Source organism: Pan troglodytes, chromosome 5 (genome assembly GCF_028858775.2).
Source record: "Pan troglodytes isolate AG18354 chromosome 5, NHGRI_mPanTro3-v2.0_pri, whole genome shotgun sequence".
NCBI classification, from domain to species: Eukaryota; Metazoa; Chordata; class Mammalia; order Primates; family Hominidae; genus Pan; species Pan troglodytes.
The window spans coordinates 60,458,893-60,467,112 of record NC_072403.2 but is presented as its reverse complement, the minus strand read 5'-3'; the positions used below and the strand labels follow the sequence as shown (position 1 = coordinate 60,467,112).

The 8,220-nt window shown below is 36.2% G+C and overlaps 1 pseudogene; it reads left to right on the top strand.

Moving 5' to 3' along the window:
• Positions 1 to 3,057: 3,057 nt before the first annotated feature.
• Positions 3,058 to 3,715, top strand: LOC100612978 (large ribosomal subunit protein uL16-like; annotated as a pseudogene).
• The last annotated feature ends 4,505 nt before the right edge of the window (positions 3,716 to 8,220 follow it).

Here is an 8,220-nt window from a genome sequence, read left to right as displayed (position 1 = left end):
CCAGTTTTCCCAGCACCATTTGTTGAATATAAAATCCTTTGTCCATTGATTGTTTTTGTGAGATTTGTTCAAGATCAGATCGTTGTAGAAGTGTGAGGATATTTCTGAAGTCTCTGTTCTGTTCCACTGGTCTAGAAGAAAACCTAGGCAATACCATTCAGGATGTAGGCATGGGCAGAGACTTCATGATGAAAATGCCAAAAGCAACTGCAACAAAAGCCAGATTGATGGGATCTCATTAAACTAAAGAGCTTCTGTACAGCCAAAGAAACTGTCATCAGAGTGAACAGGCAACCTACAGAATGGGAGAAAATTTTTGCAATCTACCCATCTGACAGAGGTCTAATATCCAGAATCTATGAGGAACTTAAATTTACAAGAAAAAAATAAACAAACCCATTGAAAAGCAGGCAAAGTATATGAACAGACACTTCGCAAAAGAAGACATTTATGTAGCCAACAAACACATGAAAAAAAAGCTCAACACCACTGATCATCAGAGAAATGCAAATCAAAACCGCAATGAGACACCACCTCATGCCAGTCAGAATAGCGCTTATTAAAAAGTCAGGAAACAATAGATGCTGGCAAGGCTGTGGAGAAATAGGAATGCTTTTACACTGCTGGTGGGAATGTAAATCAGTTCAACCATTGTGGAAGACAGTGTGGTGATTCCTCGAGGATCTAGAACCAGAAATACCATTTGACCCAGCAATCTCATTACTGGGCATATACCCAAAGGAATATAAATCATTCTACTATAAAGTCACATGCACACATATGTTTATTGCAGCACTATTTACAATAGCAAAGACATGGAACCAACCCCAATGCCCATCAATGATAGACTGGATAAAGAAAATGTGGTACATGTACCCCATGGAATACTATGCAGCCATAAAAAGGAATGAGATCATGTTCTTCGCAGGGATATGGAAGGAGCTGGAAGCCATCATCCTCAGGAAACTAACACAGGAACAGAAAACCAAACACTGCATATTCTCACTTATAAGTGGGAGTTGAACAATGAGAACACATGGACACAGGGAAGGGAATGACACATACTTGGGCCTGTTGGGGGCTGGAGGGAAACGGGAGGAACTTAGATAATGGGTCAATAGGTGCAGCAAACCACCATGGTACACATATACCTACATACCAAACCTGCACGTTCTGCACATGTGTCCTGGAACTTAAATATAAATAAATAAATAAATAAATATATATATATATATATATATATATATATATATATAGAGAGAGAGAGAGAGAGAGAGAGAGAGAGAGAGAGAGACAGAAAAAAACAAACAAACAGAAAAGGGCACAAGATCTGAACAGACACCCACCTCACCAAAGAAAATATACAGATGACATATAAGCACATTAAAAGATGCTCTACATCATATGTCATCAGAAAACTGCAAATTAAATAACCAATGAGATATCTATTAGAAAGACCAAAATCCAGAAAACTGACACCACCAAATGCTGGTGAGGATGTGGAGCAGTAAGAACGCTCATTTACTGCTGGTGGGAATGCAAATGGTACAGCCACTTTGGAAGACAGTTTGGCAGCTTCTTACAAAACTAAATATACTCTTACCATATGACCCTGCAATCATGCTCCTTGCTAATTATTAAGAAATTATGCAATAATTTCTCAATACTTAGAAATATTTACTCAAAAGAGTTGAAAACATATGTCCACACAAAAACCTACACATGAACATTTCCAACAGCTTTTTTCATAGTTGCTAAAACATGGAAGCAACCAAGATATCTTTCAGTAGATTAAAGGATAAGTAAATTGTGGCCCATAAAGACAATGGAATGTGATTCAACACTGAAAGAAAATGAGTTATCAAGCCATGAAAAGGCATGAAAGAAATGAATGCATACTGCTAAGTAAAAGAAGCCAATAGGAAAAGGCTACATACTCTATGATTCCAACTATGTGACATTTTGGAAAAGGCAAGACTACAAAGATAGTAAAAAGATTAGTGGTTGCCAGTGGCTAGGCGGGTGGAAGGAATGAATAGGTGGAACACAGAACATTTTTAGGGCAGTGAAATTACTCTGTATAATATTATAATGGTGAATTCCTCTCCTTATACATTTTCCCAAACCCATAGAATGTACAACACTGAGTTAACCCTAATTAATATAAATTATGGTTTGGTAACAAAGATGTGTCAGTGTAGGTTTATCAGTTGTAATAAATGTGCCACTCTGATGGGGGATGTTGATGCTGTAATGGAAAAGACTGCTTATGTGTCAAGGCAGGAGTTATACAGAAAATTTCTGTAACTTCTGCTCAATTTTGCTGTAAACCTAAAACTACTCTAAAGATAAAATCAATTTTTAAAAAGCGGGCTGGGTAAGGTGGCTCATGTCTGCAATCCCAGCACTTTGGGAAGCCAGGCAAAAGGAATGCATCAGTCCACCTGTTGCAGTCCTAGTTACTCAGGAGGCTGGGGCAGGAGGATTTCTTAAATCCAGGAGTTTGAGGTTACAGTGAGCTATGATAGCACCACTGACTCCAGCCTGGGCAACAGAACAAAATCCTCTCTCGAAAAATAATAATGAAAACTAATGATTTTTAAAAGGAGATATTCTTGCTTAAATAATGGACTTAAAATAATTTGTTTATGTTTACATTATTTAGAGGATTCTATTTCAAGCTTTATCCATAGAGTAATTAGGATTTTCTCAAAAATCTGTATTTTCTAATTATTGTAGTTAATAAAAAATAGAGAAATACTGGCATCATGAGAAATATACAAATCTATGATACCACCAACCACCTATTAACCAAGGTTATTCTATTCTTAACTGAATCAACCTATACCTCTGCTATTTGGCAGATTGGTAGAAAGAGATGATACCCAAAAAGGCTTATTTTATACAATATGTAAATTCAAGTGTATAAAATATATTGATGCCACAAATAAAATTAAAAAGTGTACATTAAATAAGACTTCCTCACTTTTCATTTGGCATGCCACTTAAAATTCTGGTATCTCCATGGAACACTCCACTAGGTATTACTGATATTGTAAAAACAAAACATACCCAAAGTCTGGCTTCTGCAGAGGTTTCCCTGATGCCAAGATACGCATTTTTGACCTGGGACAGAAGAAAGCAAAAATGGATGAGTTTCCACTCTGAGGCCACATGGTGTCAGATGAATATGAGCAGTTCTTCTCTGAAGCCCTGGAGGATGCCCACATTTGGGCCAACAGATACATGATAAAAACTTGCAGCAAAATTGGCTTTCATATCCAAGTGTGGTTCTACCCCTTCCAAGTCATGCAGAACAGTAAGATGTTGTCCTGTGCTAGAGCTGACAGGCTCCAGATGGGTATGGAAGATGCCTTTGGAAAGCCTCAGGGCACTGTGGCCAGGGTTCACATGAGCCAATTCACATGTCCATTCACTCCAAACTGCAGAAGAAGGAGCATGTGACTGAGGCCTTATACAGGGCCAAGTTCAAGTTGCCTCACCAGCAGATGATTCACATCTCAAAGAAGTAGGGCTTTACCAAGTTCAAGTCAGATGAATTTGAAGGCATGGTGGCTGAGAAGCAGCTCATCCCAGATGGCTGTAGGGTCAAATGTAATTGTGGGTTTTGCCATTAAAAGTAATTTCTTTTGCACCGCCCTAATACATCCTCAACTGTGGCCACCTGGACCAGTGGCAGATGCTACATTCATGAGACTTTCCACTGTGCCCCCTCCTCTTTCTGCCCACCAATAAATCCTACTTCCTATAAATAAATAGTAAGTAAGACTTAAATTTAAGCAAATACAGACCTACCATTTAATAGCCTCATGAAGCTGGGCTTGTGATTTCTTTAAATCTAAAAGTCTCCAGACTTTTAGATAAGGGTGAACTAACACCTATCCCATAAATGTCCTATGCTAGTGTTTTATGCTAGAGTGCCTGGGACAAAAGAAAAGCCAAAACCCTATTATACATGTTAATATTGAGCCCAAAGGTAAATCAACAGCAGAAACAGAATCAAGCAAAGCAGCTGGGATAGATAACTGTAAGAATTTCAGAAAGAGTAAGCAGGAACTTTACTCTTAAGCTTTGGCTGGAAAAAGAAGTATTCCCATTACTCTTAAAGAGTTGACTTTATACAATGAGTAGCATATTAGTAAGAAAAATGCCTATGGGTGTTAGGAATGTTTATAAGTCTATTAATTTCAGAACTAACACTTTCTGAATTCTTCAAGGTGAAATCAGTTTTTATTCTTCCTGGCATTGATCCGTCTCCACAACTCACTCTAAAAAAAATCAATGGCAGTTTCTCGCTGGGCTCTGTTTGGAAGGAACTGGAAGCAAGTCAAACAGCTTTGGAGTTTATTTTTGTTAAAGGGTGGGCACAATAGAGGATGTCCTCGACATCTGCAGCATCTGTGATGAATTATTCATTCCTGATTATTCTGAGCAGACAGACTTGTTTGCAGCAATATGTCACACATATTACAAAAGTTAGAATGCAAATGAAAGGGGGTCAATCTTATTTTTAGAACCATAAAAATCTCTTAATGTTTAGAAATATTGCCTTTGATGTTAATGATAAGAAATCTTTTAAATCAATTTTTGGCTTCTAATAATACCTTACTCTTGTGTTTATATTTATATTTTATTTATCAACATTTTAGTGGTTGGATCATATAACAATCTTATTTTTATGGGTATTCTGGAGGATAAATCTTAAATATGACATCTCATTACTAATTTAACTTGAATTGACTTAACTCTTTTCAATAATGGGTTGAATATAGCAATATAATCAAAAGTCATTTTTAAATTAGCTTGAATACATGTGAATCACAATTGAGAAACATGGTAAAAAGAAAATTCCATTTTTTTCTTAAGAATAAAATATGAATTTAGTCTTAGTGTGTGCTGTTTTGTTTTGCAGGTTATTATAAATAAAATAATATTCAAGAGCTATCTTTTCATTTAACTAAAATGTATGTAATTGCTGATAAATGTAGTGCTCAAATATTCCTTATTTACAGTATAGGTAGCTGCTATTGAAGCCATATGTATCATTTGCTAAAAAAAAACCACTTCATATTTTATCTATACCAGACCCTCACCAAACTCTTCAATATCTCCACCATTGTCATCAGCAATCAAGAGTGAGCATACTTGTTTGGTCATGGCTTTGCTACCTTGATAATATTTATAAGATTTTATTGTCAGCCTGCTTCAGTGAACTGATGAATAACTGTTTTAGTATTTCTGTGGAAAAACGTTGTCTCTGCACCTAAAATAGATAGACCTCAAAGAACTTGTTAGTTGAAATGTTGGTTGGTACTGTCAAAGTTATCATTTCTAAATTGGTTTTCTATTATATTCCTTTTCAATACCCACTTTTATATGCCCGCTTTACAGTTATTATTCATAAAGAATTTGAAAAATTCTTATAATTAACATGGAGAAAACTTTAAAATGATATGACACACCACTTTGGAGAACTCTATACTTATTTTGCCATATTTCCTTCTAAGAATATTCCTGTCTATATTCGTGTCTTTCATATATACAGTTTTTTTAAGGAGCCACTGAATCATATTATTTTTAAGATGAATTTTTTACTATAATATCTTAAGTATCTTTGCATTTTATTAAATATTATACCACAACAAAATTTTAATGACTACATAGTATGAACTGTATGAATGCACCATGGTTTCTTCTTTATTTTCTAATTTGTCCTGTATTAGAAATTTAGGCTGCTTTCCAATATTTAGCTTTAGAAGCAATTTTGTGATGAACACCATTGTAGCTATACTCTGTCCATATTTCTATTTCCTTGGGATAAATTCTCAGAATAGCAATTCCTGGGTCAACATATAAAAACCTCTTGGCTGGGCATGGTGGCTCATGTCTGTAATCCCAGCACATAGGGAGGCCGAGACAGGAGGATCACTTGAGCCCAGGAATTCAGGACCAGCCTGGGCAACATGAAGAGACTTCATCTCTACAAAAAAAAAAAAAAATGTTAAAAAATAGCCAAGTGTGGTGGTACGCACCTGTGGTCCCAGCTACTTGGAAGACTTGACTCCAGGAGGTAGAGGCTGTAGTGAGCCATGATTGCACCACTACACTCCAGCTTGGATGATAGAGTGAGACCCTGTTTCAAATAAATAAATAAATAAGATTTTCAATAGGTACTGACACATTGTCTTTCAGAAATATATTAGGTTCGCGCAAAAGTAATAGTGGTTACTTTTAATGGCAAAAAAATTGTGATTAGTTTTGCACCAACTGCATAGTATCAATTTATACTTCCACCAAGTATGTTTAAGGGTCCTCTTTTACTTGACCCCTCATCAAAACCTACGGTCCACTATATTCTTCAGAGTATATACTAGAAAATCAAGTGGGAAACATACAATCAGGGATGGGGGAATAGTGAGAGTAGAAATAGGAAGAAAAGGAGGCCATGACTTCCAAATGTTGGATAAATCACAACTCTGAGATCACTGTGGAATGAAGAACGGGTTTGTTTGGAAGACTTTGAGGTCCAATGTGATTTTACTATATGATTCCCTGAAAGTCTCTTTCATGACTTCCCACAAAATTTCTCATCATTGGTTTTCTCAGGAACTTTCTGCTGTACGAGTTTGAAATGTCAGGGCTAATTTGTTCTCTCAAGAGCCTGATTATGAAAGCATTTTAAAATCATGGAAATCTATGCAAACATAGAAAACATCGATAGAAAAATGCTATGGGTGTTAGGAATGTTTATAAGTCTATCAATTTCAGAACTAACACTTTCTGAACTCTTCAGAAAGTTAGAAATTATGATAATTCATACTAATCTCCCAACAAGCTGATAATCCAAAAATATTATTAGAAATATTAATTATTCATAATGTGTCTCCCATTTAGTGTCTTGGGATTATATCTTCTCTCACCTGATCACTGCAGAACAGAGCACACACTTAGCCTATTATTATAGATTGCAAAATAATTTATAGAATAGAGATTAGATGATCTATAAAAATACAGTCACTCATTGCTCAGTTTACTGGGCACAGGTTCAAAGCATTGTTCAATGTCTTTCATTCACACTGTGTTTCACTCTTCTGTATCCAGCTGGCTGCTTCTCAAGACTCACATTCACCAAGGTCATTAATATTTTGTGGTAGAATTAAAGTGTGTGTGTGCATGCACGTGTGCATGCGTGTATGTGTGTGGAGAGAGAGAGAGAGAGAGAGAGAGACAGCACGTGTGCAGATATTTGAGTTCACTTTACATCGAATGGAAACTGCTCTCCCAATGCCCGTAAAGGCAAACCAGCCTCTATACTCTGCTTAGGGATTCCTCCAACTAAGTTTTTTCCTCTGTTGGATACACTGCATTTCTTCTCTATCTTGAGCTACTTTTCAAGTTTTAATTATCACATCTGATTTTAGCTAATATGCTTTTTAATTCTAAAATATTTATATGTCAATCTTATAATTTTTCACTGTGGCCTACAACATCAATTATGAATTCATTTTCATAAGATCATTCAGCTTAATTTTCCTTAGGAGAAAACCTTTTGTCATTTAAATCCGTTAAATATATCTTCAGCCTCATTCCATTTGAGGTTGACTTGGAAATGGTTTCCTTAGATAGAATATCAAATTATAAAAATTGAATAACTATCTTTATAAATATATAAAGTTGGATCTTACGCTACCACTTCAAAATAAGCTTGTTGAAATGGCTCTACTATGAATTTTATAGCTCAAGTTCATTGGACTGCTTATTTTTTATCTAAATAAAATTATGTGCCATTTCTATAGGATGAATGACTCAGAAGACACATTTAAAAAATTCTGGCAATTAATGAGTGTCTACGTTTAAATCTGTTTTCTTTTTTTTTTTCTTCTTTTTTTTTTTTTTTTTTGAGATGGAGTCTCACTCTGTCGCTCAGGCTGGAGTGCAGTGGCGCCATCTCGGCTCACTGCAACCTCCACCTCCTGGGTTCAAATGATTCTCCTGCCTCAGCCTCTCGAGTAGTTGGGATTACAGATGCCCACCACCACACCCAGCTAATTTTTGTATTTTTACATAGTAGAGATGGGGTTTCACCACCTTGGCCAGGCTGGTCTGGAACTCCTGACCTCATGATCCAACTGCCTCATCCTGCAAAAGTGCTGGTATTACAGGCGTGAGCCACCGCACCCAGCCTAAAATTTGTTTTCT